General features: G+C 38.9%; 1 long non-coding RNA gene across 1 annotated transcript; it reads left to right on the top strand.

The window, feature by feature from the left end:
• The first annotated feature begins 909 nt into the window (after positions 1 to 909).
• On the top strand, positions 910 to 10,604 carry LOC109458438 (uncharacterized). The gene is made up of 3 exons (XR_002139225.3): positions 910 to 1,779; positions 2,663 to 2,746; positions 10,198 to 10,604. It is a non-coding gene; the product is annotated as an uncharacterized LOC109458438 (long non-coding RNA).
• Positions 10,605 to 19,389: the final 8,785 nt, after the last annotated feature.

Below are 19,389 nucleotides of genomic sequence, written 5' to 3'. Positions count from 1 at the left end.
TGAACAAACAAAACAGAAGTAGACTCATAGATACAGAGAACAAACTGATGGTTGCTAGTTGGAAGGGAGATTGGAGGATGGGTGAGAAAGGTGAAGGGATTAGGAAATACAAATAGGTAGTCATAAAATAGTCATGGGGATGTGAAATACAGTATGGGGAATATTGTCAATAATGTTGTAAAGACTATGTATGGTGTCAGATGGGTACTAGACTTATCAGGGGGAATCACTTCTTCAGAGATTATATAAATGCCTAACTACTGCGCTGTAACTAATATAAAATAATAGTGAACATCACCTATAATTAAAATACATATATATGTGTATATATATATGGTGACAGGATGTAAAGTACAGCATAGGGGATATGGTATTGTGATAGCTATATATGGTGTCAGATGGGTAGTAGACTTGTTGGGATTATCACTTTGTGAGGGGTGTAAATGTATAATAATTATGTTGTTTTGTATACCTGAAGCTAATAATATATTTAAAAAATATATTTCCAGTAAAAAAAATTACTAAGAGTAGAACTTAAATGTTTTCACCAAAAAAAAAAAAAGAAGTAAATATGTGATGGATGTGCTAATTAACCCAATGGGGGGAGAACTTTCACAATGTAAACATATCAAATCACGTTGATTTAAGAGCTGTGCAATTAATTATGAGAAGTTTTAGATCTAATTTAAACTTTCACATACACTTATTTGGGAAGAAGATGTATTTGTTACGATAGCATCTCCAACTACATATTTGTTTGAGACAGTTTTCAATGTACCATTGCATTTTCTGCAAAAGTGAACAAGAGGTAAGCTGCTAGTATGTAATAGGAGATTTGCAATTCCTTTAAACTCAGAACTAAGTTAGTATAGATATTGCATTAGCAGGAATCTTATTAATTTTCTCAATATTATTTTAAATAAAGCGATTCATTTAAAAGCTTGTTGCATAAGAAATCTGTGATGTGAGAATAGCATCTTGACTCCAGCCAGGGAGATGAGCAAATTGTGAGCAAGCAAGAGACAGAGCTGAGAGTATTGGTCCTGGTCTCTGAGAGCCTGGCGTTGGCTTGATGGATGAGCGGGCCCCCTTGAAGCCTGGGCGGACCCTCGCTGGTTGACCCATTCTAGTACAGGCTGTTAGTCACTTGCTCGCACCCGCCATGGCGAGCAAATCTTTCACTCCTTTATCCAACACGAGTACTAAGCCACGCTGTGCGCTAAGGGCCTTTGCCAACAAGCCAGTGGGAGCTGCTGCAAGACAGAGAACGGGGGAAGAATACGGACCGCAAAGGATACCCAAAGCTTGTCACACCCGGCAATAATCTGCCTGCTCCGGGCTGCTGAAGCCGGGTGGCTGGGCTCGGGACCGGGGCGGGGCCTGTTGCCCGGGAAACCACCGGTCGCCAGGGACGCGCTTCCTGGCCTCAGCTTCGGTTGATCGGCGGCTAGTGGATGCCTCAGACTGTTGCCACCCCCGGACGCCGGTATGGGAAGAGGAGTTTCTGAGACTCAGGAGCGTCGAGATCCCTGGGACCTCGTCGCCGTGGCTAAGCCAGAGCCGGGGCAGTGGCGAGTCCCCTGCCGCCCTTTGAGCGCGGGTTTCAAGAACAATGCATATTTCTCGGGTGGGTTTCGCCTGGACCTGGTGGTGCCTCGGGTCGGGGTGGGCGACCGGCCATCCCGGTTCCTCTCCCCCTCCCTAATCTCCTAAAGACTGAGATCTGCATCCTCCTGCTGGGAAAGAAGCAGAAGTGCGGTGGACCGCTGCTGGGCGTGGGTAAGGAAAGTCCTCAAGGAACGCTGGGCCTTGACCAGTCTGGCCAAGCAGGGTCAGTGGCTGAACACCGTGCCAGGACTCAGACTTCCATAGCAGTAGCTTCTGGTGGTCACTTATCGTCAGTGCCTGTTTCTGGCTTGGGAAGGGGAAAGCTGACTTGAAAGGATTCCTGCTCAGGCCTGCAAGTCACCTTTGCAAGTGTCAGTCTCTTGTTGCCCAGCTGAGCTTGACCTGATGAATACCCTGGATGTGAGTGACACTGATTAATCAGTAGTTTAATCAGCGAACGCAAGTGTCTTGCCTACCTCCGGCATCCCCTCACTACCTCTTTCTAAGGGATTCTCACTGACTCGAAAACCTCTTCCTTACAAAATTTCACTAGATATGATTTTTGAGTCCCCTTTAAAGTCTACTTCCTCAAGGACAGCTCCAGGAATCTAACTACTTCCTTGCTTCCTCTGGAGACATAAGCCCCAACCAGGACCAGTCTCAGGGAGGGCCATCCTGTGCAGTCACACAGCACTCCATGCTTAGGAGGACACTGCTCAGAGGGCCCTGGGCTTGTTTTAATGCTTTGTGAGCACAATCTGGAAGTTCTTAAGTTTTTAACAAAAAGCCCCATTATTTTCATTTTTCACTTGGCCTAGCAAATTATGCACCTGCTACTGGCCCCAACTCTTGTCTTTTCCCAAAGGCCTTCTTTGATTACATTCAATTATGTAAAAACATAGTTAAAAGGGATTCTTCTCTAGACCTCTCAGTACCTACTGAGACACCAAGAGACAGAGGAGGGGTGGTTCTATTGACTAAACTGAAAGTTGTTGGAATCATGAAATCTTTGTAATCCAATGCTCCCCCCTCCTTCCCCCCTATCATATTTCAGGGCCTTTGAAGAATGTGCAGAATGTGGAAATGCCACACCTCTGAGGGCAGCAATGTTGGGCTCCTTGCTGAAGGATAGAGGCAGGTGAGGACTCAGCAGGTCATGCATTAATGAGTGCTCTGGACTGCTTCACAGGTGCCCTGGAAAGGCTGGTGCAGGTGGGGATAGGGAGGGCAGAGGGGAGGCTACATTGTTTGACACGATGTGGAGGAAGTTAGAGACTTAGAGAAGGAAACTAAGAAGTTCTGCAGCTGTGCTGTCCAATGCTGCAGCCACAAACTATGTGTGGCAATTGTGCGTTTGTAATGTAGCTAGTCAGAAACAAGCTGTTCCATAAATGTAAAATGCACACCAGATTTTAAAGTCTCATTTTTAAATGTATAATATTTTATTTTTATATTGATTACATGTTGAAATGGTATTTTGGCTATATTGGGTTAAGTAAAATATATTAAAATTAATTTCACCTGTTCATTTTTACTTTTTAATGTGACTACTAGACATTTTTAAATTATATACGTATGTGGCTCACATTATCTTTCTTTTGAAAAGCACTGTTCCAAAGATCTTGGAGTATTGGAAACAACTTAAAATGTTCAGAAAAACTGCTTCGCCCCCAAAAATTCATATTGCCCTCCATTTCCCAGAAGATACCCCTACCTACCCTTACCCTACCATCTGTATCACCTACAACCTTCCTAACCTAGTTAACCTCAAGCTAAAGGCCTTAGCGGTTAAAGAACTGCAAAGCAGCCTAACCACGAGTAGTCTAGAACTGCAGAATTATAGTCACTTGTACAGGTGAGTCTCAAACTTCTGTTGCCACTAGAATAAATTCAGATGCTTGGCAGAGCATCTCCTGCATCTCCTGCTTTGAGTGTCCAGTTTTACAGAAATGAACTGTAGAGAAACTGCAAAGAAAGGAAGGAAGAAGTAAGCAAAGGGAGGGTGGTCACCTCACCAGCCTTTTCTCCAGGTTATTATATTGTTACAAATTACGGGAGTATAGCTGTCTTGGCCTGGCCTCTTTTTGTCAGTCACCTCAGCTTAAAAAGTAGTAAGCTTTAGTGAGGAAATCACCTAATGCTCTAGTCGGAAGTACAGATAGGAGCAGAAAATTATCTGTAAATTTAAACTCTCACTTGAGCAGCCTCCTTCAGTTGTGGAATGTAAAATGGGTGGACTCCAATATCTTAATCTTCAGTGGTTTGAATGTCTCTTAAAAGCAATGTGGTGAGTGAAGGTGTTATCTCTGAATCATTGGGTACTGGATGCTTGTCCTAACTGATCCTCCTAGAGCCTCTAGTTCCCTGGAAAGTGGCCCTGAGTGTTCACTTAAGAGAGCAGAGGCCCAGGCCTGTTAGGGTATGGGAATCTCAATGTAGGACCCATTACCAGTGGATTGCCTTAAAGAACCACTCTGAAATGCTCTGCCCAGAAGCTGTGGTTGCAGCCAGAGCATTCACTGCCATTCTTCCAACCCTTGGGGTTCCTTCACTGACATGGTTCAGTTTGCTTTCATTATGCTCACATTTTCTGGAGTGATTCAATTTTAGGATTCAGTCTTCCCCTGGAAAGAAGTGGCTTTGTTTGTGAGCTACCTCACCCAAAAGTTTGCTTTGCCTTCCCACTCCTTACCCCGTGTGGCTCAATCTCTTCTGTGTTCCTTAACTGCTTTTCCTCATGAGCCACACTATATGACCAAAGCCCAGAAACTGAATCTCTATGCCCTAGACACCTGTGGATGACTGAAATGAGACTGGCCCATCGGTGGGACATTTCTTTTGGATACGCAAGGGTACTCAAAAGAGTAACTGAGCAAATGATAGAACCTTGATAGAACCTATATATATGTGACATATTTCTATTAAATGGTCAGGATAGTTTGATTAGCATAGTAATAACACAGAAATCATAAGACTAGGAGCATATATAATCCCAACAGCTGTGGAGATTATATGGCTGTAGATATAACAATAGCTAAGACATATAGTGGGTGTCATGTGTCAAGCATTGTCCTAAGAGTTTTACATTTATTAACACATTGAATCCTCACACATATAAACTTCATAACAACACTATGACATTAGGTATTATTATTCACATATTAACACCTAATGATACCTAATACCTAATACCATATTAATACCTAAATACACAGATTAGGAAAATGAGGAGCAAAGAGGTTTAGTAATGTGTTCAAGGTCACACAGATAGCATTTCCAGAGTTCTTTTAATCACTATGAAAATGGTCAAAGGCACAGAAGAGGTAAAAATGTTAACTTTCAGGAGGGGGTATGGGAATGAGAGTTGTGTATATGTAAATAAAAGCCTTTTAAATAACATTTTGAGTTTAGGTCAAAGATGTACAGAAAACTGAAAGAGGACATGCTAAGGAAAATAATTCAGAAAATGGTACCGTGATGCCTTATACTCACTATAAGTCAACAGGGAGCATGAATTACACAGACAGATGTGGTCAAATATTTGATGGAAAATTCAGTGATACAGATAATTCAGTAATGGTGGAAATGTTGAAAAACAATTTGCAGCAAGATCTGTACTTCTAAATATAACATATTTGAATATTCTCAGTTTCAAAATTGAAGATTACTCAGAAACTACTTGCCATACTGAAGAAATGGAGGCTGAAAATTTTTATCAGTTCCATTTATGATAAAGTGACTGAAAATAAAACCAATGAATGAATGGTATGTATAAAGAACTTCGTTTTAAAGATGACAACATGGACATTATCAACTCACGTGAAGCACAGTGAGATTCACAAATGAGTAGAAGATCCCACAGTCCTCCAAACCAGTTCTTATAATCCAGAGGACGCGTAGGAGAGCAGGACAATGAACACGTATACCTACAACTTTTGCAGACTCTGTTGGCAGCAACTCTGAATTTCTTGAAAGAGTACAATGCTTTGAGGGCTTGTGATTGGTTTAGCAAGCCAAGTGATTATTCTAACAAACTATTGTCTACAACCATGGATGGGATGAAGTCTTTCAACCTAACCCAAGAGTAATCCTCTCTATTCCTACTGGGTGACCTAGATGACTCTTTGCAGCTCTTAAGTGGCACACATTTACCTGGGGACCTCATATTCTCACAAAGGCAAAAGCGTATAGTAGCCAGCTAGGAGTAAGGCGAGTACTCACATTGTGTTGCAAGATATAATAATGCAGATATTCTATAGCATAGTTTCTAAGAGCTAACTCTGACTCTGGTTCAAAATGTTTAGAGCATTGGTAATGAAATGTAGCTTGTGGCCCTTAATGAAAGGATGCCATTTGCTTTTCTGTAGTACAATCCTCAAGACAAGTAAAAAAAAATCAATTTAATATAACAGGCTCAGCTGAATCTAATACTCTGGAATTTTCTACTCAAAAGAATTGAATGAGGGTATACATTTGAACGGCCAATTCAGTATTTAAGGTGTTGTCAACGATGGGAAGAAAAGGGAGCACTGGGTTATGCCCTTTTTAAAAATGATTACTTTCTAAATTGAACTGACCTCACGTAAGCTGGGTCTGAGGCTTGGTGAAGAATACGTTGTAGGTAAAGAACACACAGGATAGTGGGTTGGAGGTGTACAGTGAATGTGGCTTCTCCAGTCTTCCCAGCTCCTCCAAGAAGAGGTATTTAGGTTCGTGATACTAAGCTTCTGCCTGCTCAGTGTGGGGAGCTTTCCAAGCCTCTTCTAACCCCAACTATATCATCCTGAAATTCCACTATATTAACTCATATGGTTATAAACACTGCCTTTCACAAGCCTAATTGTCTGGATCTAACCTTTAGGATCCAGGAACCATCCTTGCTAAGCCATCAGCACCATCTTGCTACACTGCCTGCAGTTGATACAATGCTTAGGCATCACACACACAGTTGTATTGTGATGGAGTAAGAAAGAGGAAGCTGTGAGGGGCATGTGAATTCAGCTCTGCAATGGTAAAGGTGGTAGGAGCTGAGAAGAGCAGGTCTGGCCAGTCCTCACCATAGAAATGGAAAGGCATGTCTGGGTGCTGGATGTGTTTGTGACCACTGTCATGATGCTTACGGGCATAATGAAACCCAACTTTATATATTTTTGCCATAACCCAGTCAGTTGCTTGCCAAAGATGAGGCACTATCCTCAGACCAGGTATTTGGTTGTCAGATACCTGTCTGGAACATCACAAGGCATAGCAAGCCACTGAGTAGCTGCCAGAGCCAGAATCTGTGATAACTGGTATGTTGTGTCCTCACAGAGTAAAACTGGGGGCTTGTGTAATAGGATGTGTTAGTACTGAGAATTTAAAAAGATGGAAAATATTACTATTTGAAGTTTACAGGAGAATTTGATCACTAAAAACAGTACTTTGTATAAACATACGAAACAGGTATCCACATCCCAAAATTCATTAACGATGTCTGAGGGTTTATGAATAGGAATTTAAAAATACAACCTGTTCCGATCAGTTTAATATAGTTCTCTTAAACTTTTTTTCGTTGTCCCCTTCCCACAAAGAGACTTTCTATATTTTCTCTTAAAGTGTTTACAAATGTAAGGCCAGTTGAAGAATATTGCTTTCCCCCATAGGTGAGGGTTAATAAAAAGAGCAGGATCTTGTTAGCATGACCAGCACTAGAGATTTCATTTTCAGATTGTATTTGGAGAAAGGCAAGCATCTTTGTCTCTTTGGAGTGGGTGAAAGGTAGCATTTTTCTCCCTTTCTTTTAACTTGGGGAAAAAAATTAAAGCACTAACTTTTTACATTGGACATTTTTTCTTGTTAAAAGTTTGATAGTTGTGTAGTTTTGCAGGTATTTTTACATTGGGGAGGAAAAACTAAGACTATAGACAGTATCGTACCTTTGAATATTAACTTTTTAAAGAGGGATTTCAGAAACTTAGACTAAATTTTTCTTGTCTTAACTTTTGAAGCAATTTAATTTTGTGACCTAATTACTCTAGGAACTAAAGTGAAGGAAGTTACGTCTTGGAACGTTACAAACTTTCACTTTTTTTTTTTTTTACTTTGGGAGTTGATTATAAATGAGGGTGGTGGGATAATGGTGGATAAGATTTGTGCAGTGGCACTTGACTTGTATGATTGAATGGCAAAAGGGCAACCGGTGATCTCATTATGCCTTAAAATATAAACATATAATCTAATGATTACTCTTGTGTAATTACCACCAAGGTTAAGTAATAGAAAATTGCCAGCATTCCAGGAAATTTCTGCATGTTGCTTTCAAATTGTAACCCTTCTCATTCCCACAGGTGACCACTATCCTGACCTGTAAAGTAATTCCTTTTTTTATACCAATGTTTCTCAAAATATAATATAGCATCAGCATCATCAACTACTTGTTAGAAATGCAAATTCTTAGGCCTTTCCCCAGACCTAATATACTCACACATTTTTCTATGTGATGCATATTTATGTGATTAAAGTAGTTTATAAAGCAGTAATTCTCAAACTTTAGCATGTGTCAGAAAGACTCAGCTGGCCTATTAAAACACAGATGCTGGCCCTGCACCTAGAGTTTCTGATGACCTCTTTCTGTTTTATTCACTGATTCTAATTTTCTTATATGCTAGGTAAATTTGACTCTGTGCTAGTCGTTGCACTTGAAATGTTACTTTGTAGGAATAATTGCAAGGCCTATGATGAAAATACTTTGCACCAAAGACTGTTTGTGTTTGCTTCTGCCCAAAAACTATTTGCATTTGCTTCTGCCAGACATCTGAGGGGACTACGAGTCTGGGCCAGCTGTTCAAGATTTAATATTTCTTGGACAACTGAAGTGATTCTTACTGTTTTTTAATTCTCTTCAGATTGTTCCAATTTTTGTTCACCTCCACTCTGAGATCCTAGAACTCAGATTGTTATAGGGGCAGGTCTCCTCTCAGACTCCCCAACTGTGTGGATCCACTTTGTTTTCTGTCCCCTTCTGCACCCAAAAGGCCAACAAAATGGAGGTTCTAATTTTCTGGGATTAGCTAATGCTATCAGGGGAAATGTGACTTCCGGCCTGTTTACTTCTCTACATCTTTGACTTCTCTTTACTTTTGGCCTGATAACTCCTTCCTATTTTATAATCTCTTTGATGCTTTTAAAAAGATTATTTTAAGTATATTTTATCCAGTTTTTCAGTTGTTTTCAGCTGTGTTACTGATCTGAGCCATCATCACCAGAAAAGGGAAATACGGAAAATGAATTATTAATGCACAGTATTTTTTCAAAATTCTGTGGTTTTTTTCAAAACATTAAAAATCCATGGATGTTTATTATATCCTTTGGGGGGGGGGACTTCTGTTTTCAGCTTATAACTTTACCCAGACATGGGACGTACAAAGAGTTTTGGTACAAAATCTCTCCTTGTGAAGAGATTCCCAGGGTTGCATATTATTTGGGGTGGCCTTTAACCACCCCCAAAGTGCTCTGATATTTACTAGTGGATTCTTTGGAATCCTTGTCACAACTTCAGAAAGCCCCACAAAATGCAGAGATGTGCCTAGTACAGAACCCATTTCACAATTTGTGGCACTTTTTATGAAGTTTAATTTTTCCATAGCTTTCATCAGTCTGGAAACACTAAATTTAGGAGGCATGGATGTCTTGCACTCCTATCCCTGGAAAGGTTTCCATCTGGGATAGCATATGGAATGCCCCAAGCTTTATTTATTTGTTTTCCTGTTTGACTCCTGTGTCAGGTTGATCCCTTGAGGTAGGCAAGATTCTCAGAGAGAAAATATCCCTTCTCAACCCACTCCTGACAAGTCGGAACACATTTCTTTCTGGACAAGAATGAGTCTATTATATGTATCTTTATCTTTTGAAGGGGACTAGCAATAGAAATACACTAATGCTACACATATCCCTTTGGAAGGTAAAGTGGTAGGTTTTCCAGAGATCAGAGGTTGTTAGGAATTTGGTGAGATACCTCATCTTGAATACTCTAGTTGCTGCTTGACAATTAAAATTTGTAACAATCCCTGTAGGCTAGCTTTGGGGAATGAACAAAGTCTGATAGCCTGTAGACTCCTGCAAGGGTATATGTGGCTTGGTTTCCATGAAACATTTGTGTCTCAAACACACCCACTTTATAGCATACCCATTTACATATCCACTAATCTGTTACTTGCACAAAAAGTCTCCTGTTCGCAAGCATTCCCAGTGATGGAAGTGTCCTAATCTGGGGACTTTGGCCTCCCCACTAGGGACCAATATTGGGTTGAAGGATAAACAGTATGGTTGACAATCTCTATTTCTCTTGTTATTTCACATGACATTTATAGGTTGCCTGTCAGTTGGGACTTTCCACCCTATTTCTCAATAGCCAAACGAGAAGTCATGTTATTGCTTAGATGAATTGTGGTTACAATATGAATCTCCAAATGTCTCACTTTGGTGAAAGATCACTTCTGTATGTACATATATATTTTCTGGAAGGTTATTATATATCAAGAGTTGATATTCAAGTTGTTATTGTTTTTTTCTAGGTAAATGGGATAATAGATTTTTTTCTTTTTTTTTCAGTATTCTATTGCTTTTATTTAATCTTTCTGTAATGAGCTGGTGTTAAATTTGTCATAAGGACAATTTTTTTAAAAAAATTCATCTTAATGGACATTTAACAAGAGAAGCAGAAGAGTGTTGCTGAGGAATGAATAGCAAGAATAAGTCAAGAACAGCAGAAACCAAGAGACGCTGGCTTTTGCTGCTCAGACACCAGCAGAGCCAGACAACTGAGACTGCTAAGAGCTCATGACCTGCTCCAGGGCTGCTCGTGGGACTTGAATGACGATTAGCCCTGGCTGGAATGCTGGGGATGTTCTTTCTTGCCTGCTTTTACTTCCTCATGTTACCTTACCCCATCCCTTGTGAACATGTCTCTGATCCTAAAACACTGTACTTTCATTTATTCAATAAACACTAGAATCTGAGATATATACCAAAGCCCTGGGTAATACTGAGGCTATTCCAGTGAGCCAAACAGACCTTTATGGAATTACAGTCGGTACTGGGATGGATAGATGCTAATCATATCAGCTAGATGTATGGAATGGGACAGACTAGGATAAGGACTATAAAGGCGTGGTCTGCTAGGAGGTGCAGTTACTGGACAAGTGGCGAGTCCCATGTTACATTATCTACTTAGTATGCATTTGGAACTCAAGTTAAGCGGGTAACTGTAGGAGGGGCAAGAGTCAGGTAAGTGATGGTTGTGGTTGGGGGAGCAAGTATTTTGGGCAGAGGACAGAGCCTGTATGAAGGCCCTGAAAAGCAATGAGTCTTATAGACTTAAGGAAGTGTAAGGATGATGACAAGAGACTAGAAAGCAAAAATTTCCTTCACAATAATGTTATTGGCTTGCATTTTTACCCACAACATATGAGTAGCTATTTCCTCATAACCTTGCATCCAAATTTTACACTATCCAATTAACTCCAATCTGAATGGTGAGAAATAGTATTTAATTGTAATTTTAATTTACATGTATCTGAGTAAGGTTGGATATCTTTTCATAGGTTTAAGGATCATTTTTATTTTGTGTGGGTTTGTGCCTAGCTGTCATGGGGGAAGGGAATTACATGATTCCAGCCCACTTTAATCTTTTTGTCCTACCTATGTGAGAATTGAAAAAAGCTGAGAAACATCTGTGAAGTTCACAGTCCAGAGCGACAGGGCCACTAAAAGGCCTAATTATAGGACTGAGAACACTTTCTCCATACTTTACCATCATACTTCTAAAGGCCTATTTATAGCAGTTTCTTTGAACAGGTGCATCATGTCCAGTTAACACAGAAAAAATTGCAAGCCATACTAAACGGCAATATGAAGAGACAGAACAAGCATCAAAACCAGACATGGCAGGAATATTGGAACTATCTATTCAGAGAATTTAAAACAACTATGATTCATATGCTAAGAACTCTAATAGATAAAGTAGACCACATGCAAAAAGAGATGGGCAGTGTAAGCAGAGAGGTAGAAATCCTAAGAAAAAAAAATAAAAAAGAAATGCTAGTGATCAAAAACAGTATAACAGAAAAGAAGAATGCCTTTGGTAGGTTTATTAGTAAACTGGGCACAGCTGAAGAAAGAATCTCTGAGCTTGAGTATACGTTATAGAAACCTCCAAAAATGAAAAGCAAAGATAACAAAACTGAAACAAACAAACAAAAAAAACAGAACAGAATATCCAAGGACTGTGGGACAACTACAAAAGTTGTGACATACATGTAATAGGAATGTTACAAGAAGAAAGAGAGAAAGGAACAGAAGAAATATATAGCACAATGACTGAGAATTTCCCCCAAATGAATGTCAGGCACCAAACCACAGATGCAGGATGCTTCTGTAGGATGAATGAAAAAAATACTACACCTAAGCATATCATTTTCAAATTACAGATATTCGAAGATAAAGAAAAATTCTGAAAGAAGCCAGAGGATAATCATCATCATCACAGATTTTCTTAAACTCATTAGGTAGCTGAGGTTACAGGATGACTGGTTATCCTAACTCAAAATACAGGTGCCTCTAAAGAGAGACAAAACACAAACACCGACTCCCTTGGAGCAAACCACAGGAAGAAGATATGGCCAGATTATAAGTAGGAAAAAACTCAGCTAACATTTTTAACCCAGTACGAATGTGAGTGGCATAATGTGAGAGACTAGGATCCCTCTGAGCCAAAGAAATAAGGTATTTCACACCTGCTTTCAGGCTTTTTTCAATGGCCCCCTATACACCCCCCCCACACACACACACACACATACACAAAGTATTCATTCACAAAGAAAGAGTGGTTGGCAGGGCAAGAGACTAGAGAAAGTACGCGTTGTGGTACAGACGGAGAGGAGGCGAGCATATTCTACTGCAGGAAAGACAGAAAGGGAAATTGATCTCTTTCAAAACAGTAGAGTTAAACTGCTGGGCCAAGGGGCAAAAATCCCTGTTAATCCCAGGGCCTAGGTGAAAACTGATTGTGGCTGAGAGGAAGGGAAGGAAAAAAAGGTCATCATGGGCTCAGACCACTATAGGTATTCTGCTGCTGAGGTAGGACAGAATCACTGAGAAGGTCTCATCCTCAAAATTCAGGGATGCAGGGCCTGCCTAAGACTGAGGTAGGACCAAGACAAGAGTCATTCTGCTCCAGCCACACTACATTGCATTGGCAGTAAGTAAGAAGCAATCATAATCTACTGCTGAGGGAGGGGCAAGAGGGTGGAGAGGAATCCTCTCTGAAATGCAGACATAGGCAAACAGTAAAGGCCTAAAGCTAAGAGTAGAGCAGGAACACAGAGAAAGTCTCAGGTAAACCTGACCCACTGTAAGCAGAAGGTAACACTAGAATTGGAAGCCAGTGGCCAACTGAAAGTAATTATAGAACACCAAAACCGAAGCCCAGCTCAATTCCTGACTACATCGATTTAACCTCCCACATACTTGTGTTATGGCCTAGCAGAAGAACAGTGCCCAATTCCAGGCATAAATACTACTTACCTTCGTTTTTACTGTCCTACAAGCAATGTCTGGCTTTCAACCAAAATGCAAAACTCACGAAAAGCAAAATAAATAAAATATATCATCATAGTCAGCCAAAGTAATCAAAAGAACCAGACTCCTATAAGATTCAGATATTGGAACTATGATGTAAATAACTACAATATGCTAAAGACTATATTGGAAAAGATAGACGTGTGAACACATGAGGAATTTCAGCAGAAAGATGGAAACTATTTTAAAAAGTCAAATAAAAATTAAAAAATGATAACATAAAATATTACATGCATGTATGGTAAAAATACTCAGCAAACTAAGAATAGAAGGAAACGTCTATTGCTTCTGTGATAAAGAAATCCACAAAAAACCTACAGCATCATACTTAACTGGTGAAAGATTGAGTGTTTTGCTGGTAAGATCAGAAACAAAGCAAGGATGTCTGCTCCTAAAACTTCTATTCAACATCAACCTGGGATTCAGTAAGCCAAGAAAAACGTTTTTCATACATGGTGGAGAGAAAGAAAGAAAACTTTCTATTCATGGATAAAAGGATTTTCTATGTAAAAAATCCCAAAGAGTCTACAATAGATTCTACAGGCCACAGGATATATGGTCAATATAGAAAAATCAATTAAATTTTTATTTTGTAGAAATGAATATTAGAAATTAGGATTTTAAAAAACTAGTACCATTTATAATACACCAAAACACATGGAATTCTTAAGTATAAATCTAACAAAATATGTGTATGCTGAAAATTACAAAAGTGATGAAAGAAAGCAAAGCCCTAAATAAATGGAGAGATATACTTCTCTCACAGATTGGAAAACTCAATATTATTAATATGTCATTTCTCTCAAATTGATCTACATGCAACACAATTCCAAACAGAAATGTAGTGGGCTTCCTTGTGGAAATAGACAAGTGAATTATAAAATTTATATGGAAATGCAAAGGACTTAGAATACGCAAAACAACTTAAAAAAAATATTGAAGGGCTCATACTACCTGATTTTGATACTTACTAAAGCTACAGTAATTGAGCCAGTATAGGCTTGGTGAAGGAATAAATATGTAGAATGAGTGATTAAGACAGTTGTATTATGTTATCTTGGAGTTGATCATTTCAGATTAATTTTTCCAGCTGCTGGTTCCTTTTAATTTGAAGATTTATGTTTTACTACTGGGAAGTTTTCTACAATTATAGTTTTAAATAATAGTTTCATGTGTTTTTTTTTTAATTTCTTCAAGAATTCCAATTATACCTGTGTTTCTTTGCCTATTATCTGTGTCAATCATTTTTTCCTGACCCTTTTTACTTTGTATATCATTTAATGTTTTTTAGTTATTTGTTTGTCTTTCTTCAGTGTCACTAAATTTCCGTTTTAGCCTATTCATCTTTGGGTGCTGTAGTGAGTTGAATGGTGGCCCCTAAAAGATATATCTACCCAGAAACTATTCATGTGACTTTATTTGGAATAAAAGGTCTTTGTAGATGCAATTAAGATCAAGATCTTGAGACTAAGATCATTTTAGATTATCTTTTGGGGCCCTAATTCCAATGGCAAGTGTCCTTAGAGGAGAAGAGAAGGGGAGAAGACATATAGAAAAGAAGATAATTTGAATATGGAAGCAAAGATTAGAGTGATGCATCTACAAACCAAAGAACACCAAGGTTACTAGCAGCCACCAGAAGCTAGGAGAGAGGGATGAAAGCAAGGAGAAAGCCTCCAGAAGAAACCAACCCTACAGACACCTTGATTTCAGACTTCTGGTGTCCAAAAGTGGGGAGAATACATTTCTATTGTTTTAAGTCACCTGGTTTGTGGTAATTTGTGAAGGCAACCCTAAAAAGCTAATATAGTTACCTTCTTAAAATTTACTTTTAAATTTCAAGATGATTTTTCTTTTTGTTCTATTTATTTCCTGAGTTCAAGCAATTCTCTTAATTTCTCTTTTTTCCCAAATTCACTTATGCTTTAAAATTCTGATTGAAGGTAGTTTTTCATATTTCCAAATACTAGTTTGAAGTTATTTAATTCAGTCTGAAATGTTATATGGTAGTTTTCTTTTGCTTCATGGTTGTTTTGTTGTTGTAGTTCAGATTTTTTAATTTTGTTTTTTATCTCCTTTGGAATGGTGGAAGATTTCAACACTTGAGATGTATTGATTATCTGTGCTTTTTTCCCCCTATAAGTAGTTTCACAAAAATATATGCTATTTTCTTCAATTGTTTTTCATGGATTAAGGAAGGGTTACAAGAGTCTTTGTTTAATGGTGTCCTCTCTGTAACATGGCAAAGTACAGATTCTTTAATGCTTGTTTTTGGTGGTTGGGGAGTAATTGTATGTCCTCCATATGAGATCCAAGCCTGTTATGTGCACTGAAGAATATAAAGATCTATCTTCCCACCTTTCCAATTCTGTATGTGTGGTTGAAACCTATGGCCTTCTCGGAGCTTCCAACGTACACAGAATACTTGCATTACCCCAGGGTGCTCACTGCACATTTCCTTACATGGAATGCTTTCTCCGAGTTATCCCTACCTTCCCTCCCTACTTCTTTCCCTCCTTGTCTGTGCCCTCTCTGTCTGGAAACAGCTGTTTTGGTATGTCCCACAAAAACATGTAAACCAAGAAGTGTAAACCGAGAAGGATGCTATTGTGGCGGAAAAGGAACAGAATTCACAGGAAGGAAGCAAAAGGAATTCCTGAAATAATGATGAAAAGAAGTTCTAGGACAATATTGTTTAGTGTTGGATTAGAGAGCATCAGTTCAGAAAGGAAAGCTCCCCCACCGCCTCTCAGAAAAGAAAAAACAATGAAGATGATATCTAATATTTATAATAAATATACTCATTGAGCAATGACAGCTTGCCAGATGGGATGATGCAGGCAAAATGAAGCTGTCTTCCTTCTCTTCTTGTGCAGTTATTCTCATGGTTATTTTTGTTCGCCCATGTTGCTACATGGTCTCCAGAGCTCTCTCAGAGCTGTTTTTGTTCATGGCTAGCAGTCGCATTATTGATTTTTGTGTGAGGTCAGAGGCTCATGTCCTACATTACATTTTGCTGACATCACTGTCCTTGTCATCATTGTTGTCATTATTATTTTTGTAACTCCATCACATGGCACCAGGACTGGCACAATGTATGTACACCAATATTTATCAATAGGATGGACAAGTGGTTGTGAGGATGGATAGATGGATGAAGGAACAAATTTAACATTTTTTTTTCTTAAGTTCTAAAAGAAGAGGGTGCAAAGAGATAGCTGGCAGGGTTAGTGGGCATTAGATTCTAAGCGTATAAAATGAACTTTAGGTTTGTACTAATGAGTCTGACCTAAGTGAAGGTTGCCAAATTAGGCAATAGTAGAAACTTCAATGTCAGGATAAATTTAGAAAGTGTTACAGGTCTTAAATAGTGGGCTGGCACTGTTGGCATCCTTCCAGCTGGTAAACATGAAATACTGCTATATGGCTTTTGATGGAATTTACCAAGGTCTGATGAGAAATAATTCACATGAGTGAAACTGAAGGGGAAAAGCTGAGATTATTCACTGCTGGCCAAGCATAGCAGACAGTGAGATCAGCACAGTGAGGTCACCAGCAGCCAAACCACTGACTCCCTCTCTTGGTAAGCACTGCCTGGAGCATTATAACCTGTGGTTGCATTATTTAATTGTAAAAGTGGCTGCTCAGGGTTTCTCTCTCTTTTCACTTTCAACTAGAACTCTCAGTTGAATGCTACTTTATTACTCAGTGCTGTCCAGGGCCACACACTTTCCCTGTGCAGTATGTTCCAAGAATGGGATATTTCCCATTTGGAAAAGAGGTAATCATGTAAAGACAAAGCAGATATTGCCCTTTTGATCTCCTTCCACAGAGATTTGCAAAGGCTCACAGCCTTTGTCTCAACCTGGGCTGCAGTGTTTAACAGACTTGCAGCCATTTTCATGTCTGTGCCTATGATGGATCCTTCTCTATTCAACTCATCATGCCTCCAGGTAGACCTTTGACAAGTGGGTTTCAGAGTGTCCTGATAAAAAACTTTATGTCACTTTTCCCCACCTATTTTAAGGCTCATTTAATCTTTCTTTGGCAAGAGGTGAAAACCAACATCTGAGAAAGCACAGTGAGAGCTTTGGGTAATGCCAGGACCTGAGGCTTCGGTGCTGGCCCTGTTTATTCAGCTGGACTGGCCCACCTGTGGACTGCCCCAGAGCAGAAATGTCGTCATTAGAGACAAACACAGACCTCATCACTGCAGAAAGACCATATCTCATGTCTGGAAAGAGTGAGTCACTTTTCTAGCTAAAGACTTTGAAAATTCAGTTACTCAAAGCAACCACACTACTTTGCGGCCCCCACTATCATGTCACCTCCTTTTACTCCCCCTGGCTAGCCTGTGTATGTACATTCACACACTCCATGTGGGACTTCTCTGTCAGAGGCCATTTTTGTTTCCCCAAGTTTTCTTTCGTGCTTTGACCTTAGCTCTTTAATTGAAATTTCAGCCCCCTAAAATCTCTACCCAAATAGGACTGAGAGGCATTGATCTGAAGTGGACCTGTCTTCATGTCACTTTCCTCCTCTTCTTTTTTCCCTTCTGTAAGCACCAGACACTCTTGCGGCCTTTCCTTACTACCTTATTTACTATTGTCAGAGCTTCCGACTGCTCACTGAACACTGAGTTTCAATAGCCTATAGCTATTTCAGGGAATCTGAACTTATAGGGTCTTCTCACATTTTCACTCCAGTCCTCTCTTCCTATTCCATAACAGAGCTATAAAATCATTAATATCCCTTTCTCCTCTTATTGTGACTCCTTGAACTTGAGCCAAGCAGTTTCACCTCAGCTCTGTCCCTTCCCCTTTGGATAAGGTCTTTTTCAGGAGGCTCTTCACCAAGAAAGTAAATAGAGACCCATAGAATCCCTTCTCCAGTCTCTGAGACAGAGCCAAATGATTGAATGAAACCACATTCGACTTAAGTAAAATGCCCATAACATTTTTATTTTCTTCAACTTTTAATGAAAAGAGACTTCAATTTCTAGCCAAGATAGAGTAAAAGAGACTTGATTTACTATGCTGAATGAAACAACTAAAGCACTATAAAAAGGTAAAATAATAGTTTTAAAGAAATTGTAAATCTGGTAACAAAGAAAAAGAACATTGATCCCTGAGAAATGGGAAACAAGCTTAGAAGCATTATCTTAAAAAAAAAAAAAAAAATAACCAAAACACACACACACACAAACACACACACAAATGTTTGGCGGGAAGCTTAGTTGCATCCCAGAACAAAGCTCAAAAATATTTATCACAATACAGAAATATCTAGCACCCAAAAAAAGAAGATATTTATAATACCTGGCATCCAATTAAAATTTACCAGGTATACAAAGAAGCAGGAAAATGCTCCCCTCAATGAGAAGGGAATCAATCAAAACTGACCCAGAAATAACACAATACTATTAGGAGACAAGAACATTAAAACTGTATTTTATATATTCAAGAAGATAGAGGAAAGATGAAAACTGCAATATCTCAGGCGAAAAATATTCTTGATAGGATTAATGGCAGATTTCACATTGCAGAAGAAAAGATTAGTGAACTTAAAGCTGTAACACTGGAAATTATCCAAAATGAAACAGAAAAAAACAGAATTTAAAAAAATGGAAAGATCATCATTGAGATACGGGATAGCAGTAGGCAATCTACAACTCATTGAAGTCTTCAATGAAGAAAAGAAAGAGGAGGAGAAATAAATCTTTGAGAAAATAATGGCCAAACATTTTCCAAATTTGATTGAAACTATAAACACACGTATAAAAAAAGCTCAAATAACCCTAAGCATAAACATCATAAAGGAAACTCCAATAAGGCACATCATAATCAGATTTGTACTCAAAACTAGTGATAAAGAGAAAAATCTTAAAAACAGTAAAAGAAGACAAATTACATACAGAAGAACAAATAAAAGAATGACAGCATAAATGTCTAATCATTGTGTTGTTTCGTACACCTGAAACTAATAAAATATAATAATAATAATAATAATGACAGCAGATTTCTCACTGGAAACAATCCAAGAAGAAACTATCTTTTTTTTTTACATATTACATGATACCTATGTAAAAAAGTCCCAAAGAATCTACAATAAAGTTAGTTCCTGGAGGTAAATTTAGCAAGCTCACAGAACACAGTATACAAAAAT

This window comes from Rhinolophus sinicus, chromosome 17 (assembly GCF_057876585.1).
Source record: "Rhinolophus sinicus isolate RSI-liver-muscle chromosome 17, RSI-T2T, whole genome shotgun sequence".
Lineage (NCBI taxonomy): Eukaryota > Metazoa > Chordata > Mammalia > Chiroptera > Rhinolophidae > Rhinolophus > Rhinolophus sinicus.
The sequence above is the reverse complement of the archived record's forward strand: the minus strand, read 5'-3'. Positions and strand labels throughout refer to the sequence as shown.